Genomic DNA, 16406 nt, shown 5'->3' on the forward strand with positions numbered 1-16406 from the left:
GTAGTCTCACTTGTTTATTTTTTTTTGTCTTTGCAAATGGGGTTGAATTATTAAAGATACCTCTGAGGTCTGTATCCTGAAGAGTTTTGCCTCAGTGTATTTTGTGTATTCCAGTCTAATTTCAATGCCTTTTATCCAGTTTGAACTAACTTTTGTGTATTGTGTGAAACAGGATCCAGTGTAAACTTTTTTGGTATGTGACTACCCAGTTTTCCCAGCATCAGTTTAATTGAAGAGGTTTTACATGCTCTACCTTATATTCTTCGCTTCTTTGTCATAAATTTGCTATCCATATATCTGAGGCTTTGTCTCTGGGTTCTCAATTCTGAGGTTTTTTGATTTTTCAAAAGTATGTCACATCTGGAACTCTATTATAATGCAGTATTAATTCAACACCAAAAAAAGGGGGAAAAAAGAATTATAGGAAAAAAATTAACTGGATTAAAATACCCATTTAAATTTTTCTCTCTAGATATTTGCCAGATCTAGACATGAGTAGAAAGGTTAAGATTTCTGACATTCCAGAGATCTGCTTCTAAGATGCAGATGCCAGAAGATCAATATTTCTTAGCCTCAGAACTATTGACAGTTTAGACCAGACAGTATGTTGTAGGGGACTGATTGAACCCAGGTAGGGTGTTTAACATTCATAATGTATTCCCAGTAAATACAAGCAGCATTTTTGCCTATCCCTTAATTTTCACAGTAGGCTCTTTAGAGCTGCTGTTGAACTTTTGAACATTACAGTTCTTGAGGCAGGGCAAAGGTAGATCAAATTTATCAAAACCTGCAACCCAGCTTCAAGTTAACTCAGTCATTGATTAGATTAAGATAATTTTCCGTATCTCCTCTCTACTCTAGTTGCCAAAAAATAGGACCAATACTTTGTAGACGATTATATCATCTAGAGTCCAGTTTTTCAGAAAACACCCAATATCTCGAATTGGTGAATTTACCATCATCATCATTGTCATCATTTCCATTGATCATCAGTTTTTTTCTTGAGCGGTCTCAGTAACGTCTCCATTCGTCCTGGCCCCAAGATTTTAGTAGCCTCTCTTTACTTGTCCTTCCCAACGGTGCTGCATTGGAGGCTCTTTCAGGGTTGGGGGAATGAGACCCATCATTGTTACTGGTTTTAGGCATATGAATATGCCACGGGGAGCTTGCCAGGATCTCCCATGTGGGCAGGAAATTCTTGGTAGTTGGCCAGGTTCTCTGAGAGGGAGAACTAGGCTATAAAATGTCGGTTCTGGAAGCTTGGTTTAATAGTCTCTGCATGTTGGCTGTTGGCCATTGATGGGATTACATGGTGCTAGGGGCAGTTTCTGGGTGTGACCACCTAGCTACTGGAAAATGGGGGATCTGGGCGGAAAAGGCCCAGTCCCGGTCTGAGCAGGCTTGGAGATCTCAGCCCTTGGTCCAACACACCTGGGTTCCTCTGCTGGTTCCTTCATGTGTGAGGCTTGTCCGAATGTGTGGAGAGCGGCCTTGAGCATGGCTGTGGCTGGGTTCCAGAGGCTGCGGGGGCTCTGGTTGGGGCGGGGAAGCACAACAAAATAAATTTTATGGCTGGTCTCATGTCTCTGTGTTTCAAGATACGGAATATTAAAATAACTGTGATGACTATAGTCAAGGAAATAGATAAAATGAAACATTTCACCAGAGAAGTAGGCTATGTTATAAAATATAAAATAATTCAAGAGCTATAAAACTAGAATGCCAAAATGAAATAAAAACACAAAGATGAATTTGACAGCTTGTTGGACTTAGAAGAAGGCAGAATTGGTGAGCATAGTAAAAGATTAGTAGAAAAATCTAGATCGAAGCCAAAATAGCTTAAGAAAAAAGAAAAAGGGGCTGGAGAGATAGCACAGCGGGTAGGGCGTTTGCCTTGCACGCGGCCGACCCGGGTTCAAATCCCAGCATCCCATATGGTCCCCTGAGCACGGCCAGGGGTAATTCCTGAGTGCAAAGCCAGGAGTAACCCCTGTGCATCGCCAGGTGTGACCCAAAAAGCAAAAAAAAAAAAAAAAAAAAAAAGAAAAAAGAAAAAATACAGAAAATATAACATAAAGACAGTTTTTGGTATACTATCACAGAAAGGAAAGAGAATGTTAATGAGAAAAAAGAAATATTTGAAATTATAATAGGTAAGAATTTCCCAAACTGAGAAAAAACATCAAGCAGCAGATTCAAAAAGTGCCATTAATCGGAAACAGGATAAATACAAAGAAAAACCACATGTAGGCACATCACAAGCAAAACTGATGAAAATCAAAGACTAGGAGAAAATCTTAAAAGCATTCAGATAAATTAACTTAAATGATAAAATGTAGAATTATAAATAAATCCAAGAAATCTATCTCTGAAAGACTGTGTCAGTTGACCATTTCTGTCAAGTATAATCAAGAAAGAAAGGAGAAAAAGAGCATAGGTTCAGAACATTAAAATGAGAAAGTGATAACAAAGATGTTGAAAATCATTTTAGTGAGAGAATACTATGTATAATCTTATTTTAATAAGTACAAATATCTCAGTGTCATTTTCTAAAGTAAACTACCAAATTGAACTTATGAAGAGTTATTGTCCAGAAACCCAAAACACTTAAAAAACAGCACAAACCAATTTACAAGACTCTTACAATAAAAATAAAAATATATTTTTCCTGTGTTATAATAATTTGTGTTAGTCATTAAAAATAGACAAAAACTTACTAGCTTTTTTCCACAATTTTTTAAAATTTATTTTATTGAATCATGTGGAAAGTTACAAAGTTCTCAGGCTTATGTCTCAGTTATACAATGCTCAAACACCCGTCCCTTCACCAGTGCCCATATTCCACCACCACAAAAAAAAACAACAAAAAACAAACAAAAAAACCCCAGTACACCCCCCCACCCCCGACCCCCCACCCCCACCTGCATGATTGATAAAATTCACTTCATTTTCTCTTTACCTTGATTACATTCCATATTTCAACCCAAAACTCACTATTGTTGTTGGGGTTTCAACACAGAACTCACTATTCCTCTTGGAGTTTATCCCCCCAAAATATGGCCCTATTGACAAGGAAACATTTGATAATTAGTTCTCCACTAATGAGAATGAAGAGGTAAAAGGTCGCTCAGCCGCGGTAGCGGAGGATTTCCGTGTTTTAGTAATTAAGTACATGGAGATTTAAGTGAGGATTTCTGTGTTTTAGTAATTAAGTACATGGAGATTTAAATGGGAAATTTCATCATTTCCCTTCCTGGGACAGCATAAAGCAAAAGAGTATTTCACATTCTGGGGACATGGCTGCAAGCACTTGCTGGGTTCAGAAGTAATCTAGCTGGCTCTGGATCTTGGTCGTTCAGCAGCAAAGCGGCCGTGCAAATGCATGGCCACCCGATTCGAATCTCGGCGGAGCGCGAGCCGGAGCCGGTACCAACCCCAGCCCGAGACTCTTTTCCACAATTTTTAACAAAGATCGATCTCACCAATGCATTATGTAGAAAAACTATAACAATATGATTTATGAAAGCAGATTTAGAATCTGAAGTAAAATATTAAAGGAATATGGCAATGTGTTGGATAAATAATAGGCTATGAAAAGATGGGGGTTTATTTCAGGAACATATGAATATTTTTTAATTTTAATTTTATTTTTATAAAATTGTTCGCAATATTTGATTACAATTAATAGTCAAACACCTGTCCCCCCACCATTACAACTTCCCACCACCATATTTCCATCCCTAACCCCCAAACCCTTCCTCCCCAAGCAGAACCAAAATAATTTATTTTGTACTTCTTGTTATGAATGATCTGCTAAAAATGAGACAAAAGAGGTTTATCAGAGGAAAGTGTTATTTCACCCTGGAGCCAGTAAGCCCTCTTACAAGTGACGTTAAAGGTTGAGTCTTGTGTGCTTATATCTATATCTGTATAAATGTATTTATGCCTAAGACTGGTTGCCTTCTACTTTAGACCCCATCAAATGTGGTCTTGGAATATGAGTGCTGTGAGGTATGCGATGTCCAGGAATAGGTTCACTCCTGGTGCCTCCGAGAGTGTGAAGAGCGGCAGTGAGCATGGCAGCAGTTGAGTTCTGGAGGTTTTTGGCTGCCTGGGCTGGTCTGTTGGGGTCAAGGAATGGGTGGGGACCTCACTCGTACCGCCAGATTGCCCCCAATGAAACAGCCTGGAGCAAGGTCTGGTGGTATGGCTATGGCATATCCCATATGAATACTTTAATACTCTGATGTCTTAGGAATAATGTAATTATATATAATTAGATTATTATATTATATATTATATATACACACACATACACACATACATGTTCAGAAGAGATTTTTGTAAAATTTTTAATCTTTTTTTTTAAAATTTTTTTAAATTAATTTATTTATTTTTAATTCGTGAATCACCATGAGGGCACATTTACAGATTTATACACTTTTGTGCTTATGCTTCCCTCATACAAAGTTCGGGAACCCATCCCTTCACCAGTGCCCATTCTCCACCACCAGTAAACCCAGCATCCCTCCCACCCTCCCCGATCCCATCTCCCCCCACCCCACCCTGCCACTGTGGCAGGGCATTCCCTTCTGTTCTCTCTCTCTAATTAGCTGTTGTGGTTTGCAATAAAGGTGTTGAGTGGCCGCTGTGCTCAGTCTCTAGCCCTCATTCAGCCCGCAACTCCCTTCCCCCACATGGCCTTCGACTACATTATAGTTGGTGATCCCTTCTCTGAGTTGCCCTTTCCCCAGAATGTGAGGCCAGCCTCCAAGCCATGGAGTCAACCCCCTAGTACTTATTTCTACAATTCTTGGGTGTTAGTCTCCCACTCTGTTATTCTATATACCCTAGATGAGTGCAATCTTTCTATGTCTGTCTCTCTCTTTCTGACTCATTTCACTCAGCATGAAACTTTTCATGCCCATCCACTTAAATACAAAATTCATGACCTCCTTTAAGTAGATTCTTTAGCACACTTTTTCTTGTTTTGTTTTTGGTCCACATCCAGCAGTCTTGGGGTTTACTCGAGACTCTGTGCTCAGGGATCCCTTCTAACAGTGCTTTGGGCATCATATGGGGTGCTGGGCATTGATCTGGGCTGGCTGTGAAGGGCAGGCACCCTTTCTGTTATGCTTTTGCTCAGGCCCCTCAAATTACATTAAAAACATTCTTAGTAAACTTGAAATAAAAGCAAATACTATGTTTCATTACATCTAAGAAGCTAATGGTGGAGGGCTTATTAATATTAAAATTTTTTGAGGAGGGCATATTTGGAGGTGCTTAGGGATTTCTCCTGGCAATGCTCAGGGGACCACTTAGGGTGCCAGGGATTGAACTTGGATCTGCAGCATGCAAGGCAAGTACCTTACCTGCTGTACTATTTCTGCAGCCCAAAGGGCTGATTATTAATTCAGGTAATTAAGAGACTTATCTCCTCTGGAAAATAAATTGTGAAATCATTTATTGATTATAGTCACAAAGAGGATTCAGAGATGCTAACATGTTAAAAATGAGTGGTTATTAGAATTAATGAAATACAGTAATAGCATTGAAACAATCAGCTATATATTAAGAAATATATATTTCAATATCTTGAGACCATTTACCTTATACCCTAGTAAAATCTATGTTAAATAAATATTTAAGATATTGGCAATAAAACTATACAAGTCCTGGGGGAAAATATGTGTGAAGTTTATATAACATTGGGTCAAAGTAAGCCTTTCTAAATAGGAACCCCAGAGCTGATATCAAAAAGGAAAAACATACTAGTTGGACTATCTACATATTTTATAATTACATATACCACTAAAGCCACTTTAAAAATCTGGCAGACAGCTCTCCTTACGCTCTGCCTCGCAGGTCTCCTGATGTCATTGGTCTGCCTTTGTCTGTGTCTTCCCCTTGGGGACCCAGGACGCCTCTGCAACCCAAGGACAGGTCGTGAGAAGCTGACTTTCCTTTTCCCTCAAATTAATATGTTGATTCTAAGCATTATAGCAGGTTGACTTGAAACCTGCAGTGCATGCCATTGGAGGCAGGGTTGGAAGGGCCTAGTGACTGGAAGAGGACGGAGGTGCTGTGGGCAGGAATTTAGAGGTCTGTCACAGCTCAGAAGGAGCGAGCTCTTCCAACAGACCTGGAAGGCAAGCTTAGGAACCAATGGGAAGGAGAGAGATTGAACTTGAGAAGGGCACAGCAGCCCTTCCCAGAGACCAGTCTGCCTGTCCCTCTGTCCTCTCAGGGCAGCCTTCTGCAGAAGCAGCTTCCTGTCCCCAAGAAGCTGCCCAGGGCTCATGCAGGTTGGACCCTCCTACAGGGAATGGTTTCAATCTGGCTGAGTGGCAGATTGCCCTCTAGCCCTCCTCCATGGTGATACTGTGTGCTGCCACTAATGTTTGCAGCATCAGTGCCCTTTTGCAGTGGTTTCCAAGGTACTCCAAGAGATGTGGGGCAGGGACCTGAGGAAAACAGGTGGCTCCGCCTGGAGGCTCAGCTTCCCTCAGCAGTGCTGCCCTATTTTCTTAATTTTTTTATTCTTATATAACTGGTGATGGTGATTTAACTAAGATAAGGTGGCCACTGGAGTCTTCGACTCAGCTCAGAGCGTGGCTACTCTGCAGGCCTCATTTCAGTTTTCTCATTTCTGCAATCTTCTGTCTTCCTTTAGTCTTCACATACGCAACTATTTCCTGTTCTCAAAAGGTTTGAGATAATTGGTGAAGGATGAGACTCTAATGTTAGAATATTTATATTTGTTTCCTAATAGACTTACTTTCCCCATAGACTTTAATACACTTTGATAGTGTTTGAATTAGGGGTTAAAAAAGTAGTTTATTGACCGAGAGGTTTTTATGTACCGGGTATTATGCAAAGCACTTTAAGGAAAAGTATCACCCTTCATTCTTTTGACGTTAAATAGAAAATCAAAACTCTTAACGTGTATGTAACTTTACTCCAGGTTAACCAGAAGAGATGGACTTAGGGGCTGGCATGGTAGTTCAGTGGGTAGGGTGTTTGCTTTGCATGCAGCTGATCTGACTCGGCATCCCATTTAGCCCCTCGAGGCCACTAGGTGTGATCCCTGAGCACAGAGCCAGGGTAAGCCTTGAGTACTGCCAGGTGTGCAGCCCCCCACCCCGAAAAGAGATGGAGTTATAATATTGAAGTCTATCTCCAAAGGCACCCCCTTCACAATTCCCATATTATGTTATATTACTTCCTGGTATTCTGGCTTATCATTTTTTTTTTCTGAATAATTCACCATCTGGTAACTATAACACTGTGGTGTTAATTGGCGCTAATTTTCTGATGATGGCCAGTGACTATACTTGGGTTTTAAAGTGGAGAAAGCTGTGATTAAGGTGTAAGACATATGAGGTTAAAGTCATGACTTTCCCACTTACTGTGTGTGACTTTGAATTAGCTACTTAACCTCTATGAGCCTTAATTTCCTCCTTAGTAAGATGAGGATAATACCTGTGTCACAAGAACTTTTGAGAGGATTAAGCAAATAATGTTGAAATGATTCATGAATGGGCGACACTTTGTACATGAAACATCAATGTGAAAAAGTAAGGATTGCATACGTGGCGCCTATCTCATTAGGGTTTTTAGTAAGAGTCATGCCACTTATTTACAACAGAGGTCAGAGGGTCAGTTAGGCAAGCAACATTCAATACTCTGGGACATTTTTTTTGTATTTCCTGGGTGACTCATATTCTGGTGGTTATTTGGTGATTTGAAATTTGATGCAGAGGTTAAGAGGAGAGTAAATTTCTTGTCCAACATTAAGGCAGACCTAGAGAAACCCAGGAGACAAAAAATAATTGATAATATGTTCTTTCACAAATTGGCCAACCTATATCAGGAGTACTCTGTGGTTTTGTATAAAGTATCCATTCAAAAAGGGTTTATTGACAAAAACCATATTCAGAGAAGAGCAACTGAGGAGACTCAAGACCATGTGATTTGAAGAGATGACGGAAGAGAACGGAAAATGTTTAGCTCATGAGTAGAAAGATCATAGGGCTTTCGTGGTCTACTTCACCCGTTTGCAAATCTAACTGCCCAATGAGATGATGCATTCCAAATGCATACCAAAATGACGTATCTTCTCATACCAAAGTTCTGACTTAGCAAGATTGTGGTGGTTCCTAGATTGTTTACTTTAGAGCAGTCTCCTCCCCCATTAATTCTTATGCTTGGTTACCACTAATCTCAATGAAATTTAAGAAAGATATATTTCAGGGCATGTTTCTCAGCCTTTGTGTGACCATGGTCCCTTTCTGACCTTGTTTCCTTCCTGTGGCTCCCAGCCTTATTGGTTGGTCCCCTAGTCTTGTTCTATGCCCCCCCCCCTTCACTTTTGCTATTTTTGCCTGCAGGCCCTTGGAATATCTGGAACCCTCCAGTAGAGGAACATTGCTTGAGGATGATGTTAATAGCCCTGTAAAGGAGGAACAAAAATGACAAACAGTAGGCAGTGAGAGCTGGAATGGTCAATGAGTATGTCTGAAAATACAATTGGTAAAAGCTGTTACTAAAGACTAGTCTGATGTTTTAAAGCTGAAATGGTGGGAAAGGTAAAAGGTGATAAATTGAGGTTCATTTATTTATTTATTGTTTGTTTGTTTGTTTTTTTGCGGGGTCCACACTCTGCAGTGCTCACACATTACTCCTGTCTCTGCACTCAGGGATCACTCCTGGTGGTGCTCAGGGGACCATTCGGAAGGCATTATGCTAACCACTATACCACCAATGCGACATCAGGGGGACCATTTGGGCCAGGAATTAAACCAAGGTTAGCTGCATGCAAGGCAAGTGCTCTACCTACAGTACAGTTACTCTGGCCCCAATGAACTTAATTTTGGAAGCTTGATAGATTTTGGACTGTAACCTACAGTTTCAGGGATATCAACCAGTTATTTTCTGGTTGATATGTTGTACTGAATTTTAGTCCTGACATAATACTAGTCCCTTAGCTTATTGATACGTATTTCATTAAAAAAGGTTGTTCCATGAAACAGTTAAGCAAAAACTTGCTTACTGAGAAAAAAATCAGGTAAAATAAGTAAAATTATTCCTCTATCATAAAAATCAAGCAGAGCACAGTAACCTAATGTATATTTTAGGGCTCTAGAAAGAGTAAGTAGTACAGAATAGAGCATTTTCAAGAAATACTTGCCAGAGAACCTTTCCTTAATTGAGGAATGCAGTTTGGGGCTAATGTTATTGATAATACACACTGGAAAATACTAGACATAGAAGAAGCTCATTTTAGTATGAAGGCCAAAGTCAGATGCATAGATCTTGTGGAAGGGAGAAACTAGGTTATTAAATGTGACAGACATGCAAAGGAATAAGATCCAGTGACTGGGATTAAGAGTGTCAGAGAACAGTTTCAGAAGCAAAAGTAAAGTAAGGCTGGTAAAATTTTAGGATAAAAATCTCATGTTTTCAAACCATCAACTAAAATGAAGATAATATGGTAAGGATTTTGCATTTGAAAAAATTCTAGAAAACATAGTCATTGTTAAGTAACAGTCAGGGTAGGACAACCACTTTACAACTGAAGGAGAGGCAAACTCAAGGGAAATTGTTATTTTATTTATGTAAAGTGGTATGTATTTAGTATGAGAGAAAGAGGCTAAAGGAACAGATATAATAAGTCTTAGTAAAAATATTAACTTTTTCTTCCAGGACATAGATAAAAAGAATTTTTTAGATTAACCATTCATCTATAAAATGAGTTTTTGATGTTGAAGTTTGAGATTATTGAAGTTTTTAATATTGATGTTTGGGATTAGTTCATTTCTTTCCTTGTGTATGTCAAGAGTTCTTGTCATAGAATAGGATTTCCACACCTGCCAGCCCTTATTAGTGTTCCTGTGTCCACTATTTGAATGTTCACTACATTGTACCACTGCCAGTGAATAGAAAAAGGGAATTAGAGTCAAACCAAATCACTGCATATTCTTCAGCACACTTATATTACATAATCATGGGTTAGCTACTCACAATCCCTTCTATTTCCATTTTATTTTTATTGTCTTGCATTGTACTTGGAACAGACTGCTTTTATTTATTTGCATTTTGATTTTTTTCAGTGGTCATTTTAGTTGCAATTTTTTTTTTTGCACTAGGGAAAGTCTACTTTATGGGGCTGGAGATTCTCACATTCTACTTCTATGTACTCACTTAAATATATAGTGTTAATGGCAGTTGCATGACTCATAGTCTACATAAGCATAAATTAACGCCAGTGCCTCTGTGGTACACCCTTCTTGAGATTGCTCTGGAGGACCACCCAGAAGGGGGAATTCATGCAGACTGCAAAGGCCCATTCAGCTTAAGAAACCAAGCAGCACTGGCCAAATTACACCTGGATCCCTCAGTATGAACCAGCTACCCATTTGCTCCTGGTGGAGGTTCAAATTGTTGATCTTAAACTATAAAGGGCTTTATGGACTGAATTATAGCTACTTTAAACAACACTGCTTTTTCAAATAGAGTGCTTTGCACATAGTGAGCACTCCATAAATGTACTTGATCCTGACTTAATGATAGTTCACTTCTTCCAGTGGATTTCCTTTCCTTTTCTGATTTACAGATAGTCTTCCTGACATTAAATTGTTGTCTTTGATATTATTTTTGTTTGGGAGTTTAGTGGGATATAAATTCACTGTCCATATAAAATTCATCTTTTTAATTAATTATTTTTCGTTGAATCTGAGGTATTATCATTTGATCCCATGTGACAGAAACAATAGCTGTGAAAGAAAACAATCATTTTAGTAAGTTTACCATAAAGTGGCATATATACCTATGTATCTTTATATTTTTTAACCTGTACCTGTGCCTTTTATGATAGAGCTTTTACTAATTTTATGTGTAGCTCAGTATTTTCAACAAAAATAACTTTAGAAGATATATAGATGGTGGGCAGGCACATGATAAAAGCCCATTATCACTGACTATCGAGGAATTATAAATAAAACAACCATGAAATATCACCTCCCACCAATGTGAAGAATGCAAAAAACTGAAGAGATAATACAAAGGTTAAGGCATTTGACTTGCATGTGGCTGACCATGGTTCAAGCTTAGGCATCACTTATAGTCCTCCAAGCACCACCAGGAGTGACCCTTGCGCCAAGAGCCAGGAGAAGATCTTGCGCACTGCTGGGTGTAGCCTCACCCATCCTCCCTCACAACTCACCCGCCTTTCCCTCACACACATACATATACCACACCACAATGGACCAGAAATAACACAGGTACTGGTGGAGGAATGTAAATTGGTCCAGATACTGTAGATAACAGTATGCAGAAATTTCAAAAATTAAAAAAAGAGGCCAGTGATATGGTTAAGTGGCAAAGAACATGTGATTTTGTATGAGTTTGATTAGCATGTGAATTCGATCCCCAGTACTTCACACTTATGCTGCCTCAAAACAGCCTGGTGCGGTGGTTCTATTAAGTAACAAACACCACTGAGTATTAACCCTGCCCCCTTATTAAAATTAGATGCATTGTTTAGCACAATTGACTGCCAGATATTGATCCAAAATACACAAAAATACAAATTAAAAAACATATGCACACTTATGTTTATCGCAGTATACTAAGACCTAGAAACAATCACATGCCCAGCAACTGGTGACAGGATATAGAAAACATGAAACCTTGCCTTTTGCTGCAACAAGGATGGGAGTAGTGTGTTGTGTTAAATAAAGTAAGTCAGAAGGAGAAAAACAAATCTCAGATTATCTCACTCATGTGGTAGATAAAGAAACAAAACTAGGGAATCGGCAATGGCCAATGAAACTAAACCCTCATATTCTGACCCCAGAATTGAGGTCACCAGCAAGGGATGGGGGGCTTTGGACTGAAAGGGTCCAGTGGACTATGGTAGCACTTTCATTGTGGGCACAGTGTGGTAAGATAATACCATTAAAACATGTAAACATATGCACTCTTGTAAACCAAAGGTTACCTTAATAAGAATAAATAAAAGTACCATAATCATGACACATATGTAAAATTTTGTGACTGTGGAAGTTTGCACAGTATTATAGGGAAAGTAACTTTTTCCCTATGACAAGGTAAAAATTCCTGGTAAGCTACCCATGGCATATTCGATATGCCAAAAACAGTAACAACAACAAGTCTCACAATGGAGACGTTACTGGTGCCCGCTCAAGCAAATCGATGAGCAATGGGATGACAGTGCTACAATGCTACAGATTATAATTTGTTCTTTATTTGTTTTTTGTTTTGTTTTTTTTTCTTTTTTTTTTTTTGGGTCACACCCGGCAATGTACAGGGGTCATTCCTGGCTCATGCACTCAGGAATTACCCCTGGTGGTGCTCAGGGGACCATATGGGATGCTGGGATTCGAACCCAGGTCGGCCGCGTGCAAGGCAAACGCCCTACCCTCTGTGTTATCACTCCAGCCACTAATTTGTTCTTTAATATCACTGGTAACTTACTCAAAAATATTGTAAATTTTTAAAGATTAAAAAATTTGTAAAAATTACAACTCTTTATAATGACTTTTAAAGATACAATTGGGGTCCTCTCTCTACCTCTCTGGCTTTATCTCTTATCATTCTTTTCATTCTCCTGTTGCCAGATACTTTGGCCTACAGTGGATCATTATTTTCCTTCTCTTCTCCCTTTCTCCCCATTTCTTGATATCTTTTTATTATTCATGCTAAGCTTGGGGTTTTTCTTTTGTCCTTTGGAATCTCTACCAAAGATTTCATTTTTGCATCTGTATTATATCTGGCTCCTTCTTATCTTTGGTGTTCACTGCAGTGCCATCTCCTCCTAAAGCAAATCCCCGGTCACATTATTTAACATCATCCTCCCATCCTAGGAACTCACTTTATGGTGTATGTGGGGGTGGAGTGGACATGGCTTACAAGTGGTGTTCAGGAAGCCTGGAGCCTTTGCCAGCAATTCTCAGCCAGCTGAGTTAGTGCTTCAATATGAGTGCCTGAGGATACTGTGCTACTTGAGTCCTGTGATGCTGGAGATTACCTGGGTGACTCTGGTACTTGGAAATGTTTGGGGAACCATCTTGTGGGGGTGGTAAAACAGGTCAGTCATGTGTAAGACAAGTGCCTTACCATCTGGATTATCTCTCTGCCCCCTACCTGCACTCAAGAAACATTTTATTTCTTTGTCCGTCTAGATTTGTTCCTCTATATTTCAGTCTATACCTTGACTAATATAGTTTATTTTGTTGTTTACTAGTTGTCTGTCTTTAACAGAGTGTGAACACCATGAGATCAGGAAACTGTCATGCCAGAACCAGACCAGTACCTATCCCTTGCTCAGCACACCTGTAAAATTGATGGATGTGAAAAAGTTAATGACTTTCTCACCCGTATTTGGCCTTGACAATTCATTTTGACTATTTTCTAAATACAAAACAATGGATAAATTGAAATTTTTCATAAAATTAATTCCTATCCTCAATTTAATGATTAGATTGTATATTCTTTATATCCTTAAGGAAAATTCATACCTGTAATATTTTATTGTTCTTTGACCATTATTCATTTTGTTCTCAAGGGAGCTGCAAGGAATAGAAGATATTTTTGTCCTTACTTTACAAATAAAAACAAAACCAGCTTTTAAAAATCTAAATGACTTTTAAAAAGAACTTTGTAGAAATAATGAATAGAGGTAAGACTAGAAATCAGATATGTTCTCCATGATCTCATCTTTTTTTTTCTTTTTGGGTCACACCTGGCAGTGACCAGGGGTTACTCCTGGCTCTGCACTGAGGAATCACTCCTGGTGGTGCTCAGGGACCAAATGAGATGCTAGGAATGGAACTAGTGTTGGCCGCTGTGCTGTTGCTCCAGCCCATCTCCATGATACCACTAAGTTAATTTTCCCCTTTTCTTTTGTGGGGGTCTCCTAAGTGGGTTAGGAAGTCAGGGGCCTCAGCAGTGCTGTTTGGCCAGCAGGGCTGGTAGATCAATATAAGAGCCCAACAGTTTGATAATGTTTTGACCCTGAGGTGCTAGGGATACCCAGGTTACCCCAGGGTTTTTGGGGGTCTCAGGGATGTACCAAGTGATGGTACCCTGTAGTGCTGGGAATTCAACCTTTTCCAGACACATGCTAGGCAGATACCCTAACCATTTAGAATGGTTAGGTACAATCTCCTGGCTCTAGAATCTCCTTATTATTAACATTGATTTTCTTTTCTAATTTTCCTTTTCTTCTAATCACAGTAATATCTAATAGTGGTTTTGCATAAACATATTATATGGACCTGTGCTTCTCAAATATGGGCCATATGGCCTCTTGTGAGCCCCTAGGATATGCCAAGGGGACTACAGGTGAAGATCACACAAGGGAGGCCATGGCACAAGACTAGAAAGTCAGCTGGTAGAACAAGGTAGGCACATGAAGGAAACAAAGTGGGAAGGGGAGACTTGGTGGGCAAGGGTTGATAAATGCTCCTCTAGACAACCAAGATCTATTTTTACCCTAAAATATTTACTAGTGATTTTCAAAATATTTAAACCAGTGTAAATGATGTATTTCCATTTCCTACTGAACTGGTATTAATTGGCTACTTAAATGATTCGTATATATCATGATTATTAAACTGTGTGAAAATAGGCCCTAATGAACTACATGTATTGTTGCCTGTCCCTCTAAAGAGTTTCATCAAGTGGACAGGATGGTCCTTTCTCTCCTCATTCCCCTGTGCCAGTCAGTTTTGAATTGCCTCTCTTTGAGTTGGCTGTAGCTCTGAACTTTAGGAAACTGTCAACTATTGCACTTAAAATTGACCTGCTATACACAGCTAGTGTTAGTATTTTTCCTAATTACAACCTAGAGTAGAAATGAAAATTTCCGGGGAAAACAAAGAACAAAGAACCAACTACTGTGTGTCAATTTGATATAGGGCAGCCAGTTTTATAAAGTCTTTAGTTTGTGTCCTCCCCCAGAAAGCACGAAAGCACATGTCCAATGTGTACACAGCATGTGAGAGAACCAGGCAACCACTGAAAAACAGTCACTGTCTCAGAGATACAGAGAGATTAAAAAGTCTCTTGATCAGAATTTTTCCTTCTGGTGGTCCCTAGCAGTTTTCAGAAGCTGCTGCTCAATGGTTAAATGCAGGTAAGGCATCTGGCAAAACGAGTGAGGGAAAAGAGAGAAATCAAAGGTATTTTTTTTTGTAGTATCTAAAATGGGTCAAAGTATGTGAAAGCCACTGATACTTATTTCCAGCTGATTTCTAGGTTTTGGCTTTTATTGGAGACTTGCTAAATGTCTGGCTGGATAAAGCGTCGGAACAGTAGTTTCCTGAGACTGCCATAGCCAGAGCACCACAAGCCGGGTGGCTCACACAACAGAAATTCATTGCCTCACAGTTCCGTGGGGAGGAAGTCTGAGATCAGTGTTGGCAAGATTGGTTTCTCCTCAGGCGTCTTCCCTGGATGTGTGGTGGCTTTCTTCTCCCCATGCCGCCCATGGTCATCTTTCCATATATCCTTTCTCGGAAGTTCAACAGTCATGTTGGATTAAGACTCACTTGAATGACTTTATACTAACTTCCCTCCTCCTGAGGGCTAGGATGATAGCTTAAGTAGTTGGGCACACGGCCTACCATGTGTGATGTTCTGAGTTCCAACCCCAGCTCTAGCTACCCACCTACCTCTGCCCACCTACCTCCCTGCCCCAGCACTGCATGGTGGGTGGCCATCAAGTTCTTCCAAGGTCTAAGCACCATTGTTATCGCGGGATAGGAGCACCAGGTTCCTAGACCTGCACCCCAGGATTGAGAACTGCTGGACCCCCCCATACCCTCCCAAAGTTTAAAGGATGTGACTCCTATGAACATTAAAAAATAAAATGAATTGCATCATTAAAAGTCTTATTTCCAGGAGGAACTTTCCTCAAGATAGTCGAAGCCATCTATCACAAGCCTACGGCAAGCATTATCCTCAACGAGGAAAAACTAAGGGCCTTTCCTCTGAGATCAGGCACAAGACAAGGATGCCCACTCTCACCACTCCTCTTCAATATAGTACTGGAAGTACTTGCGATAGCTATTAGACAAGAAAAAGAGATTAAGGGCATCCAGATAGGAAGGGAAGAAATCAAACTCTCACTATTTGCAGACGACATGATACTATATCTAGAGAAGCCTAAAACCTCTACTAAGAAACTCTTAGAAACAATAGACTTATACAGTAAAGTTGCAGGCTACAAAATCAATACCCAAAAATCCATGGCCTTCATATATGCAAACAATGAGGCAGAGGAAAGGGACATGAAAAAAGCAATCCCATTCACAATCGTGCCCCAGAAAATCAGGTACCTCGGAATCAGCTTAACCAAGGAAGTAAAAGACCTTTACAAA

General features: G+C 39.7%; 1 protein-coding gene across 2 annotated transcripts in view; it reads left to right on the top strand.

Moving 5' to 3' along the window:
* Window positions 1–16406, top strand: part of MSRB3 (methionine sulfoxide reductase B3) — a 268746-nt gene that overhangs the window by 103540 nt on the left and 148800 nt on the right. The window lies entirely within an intron of this gene.

The sequence above is a fragment of the Sorex araneus genome, chromosome 10, assembly GCF_027595985.1.
Source record: "Sorex araneus isolate mSorAra2 chromosome 10, mSorAra2.pri, whole genome shotgun sequence".
NCBI lineage: Eukaryota > Metazoa > Chordata > Mammalia > Eulipotyphla > Soricidae > Sorex > Sorex araneus.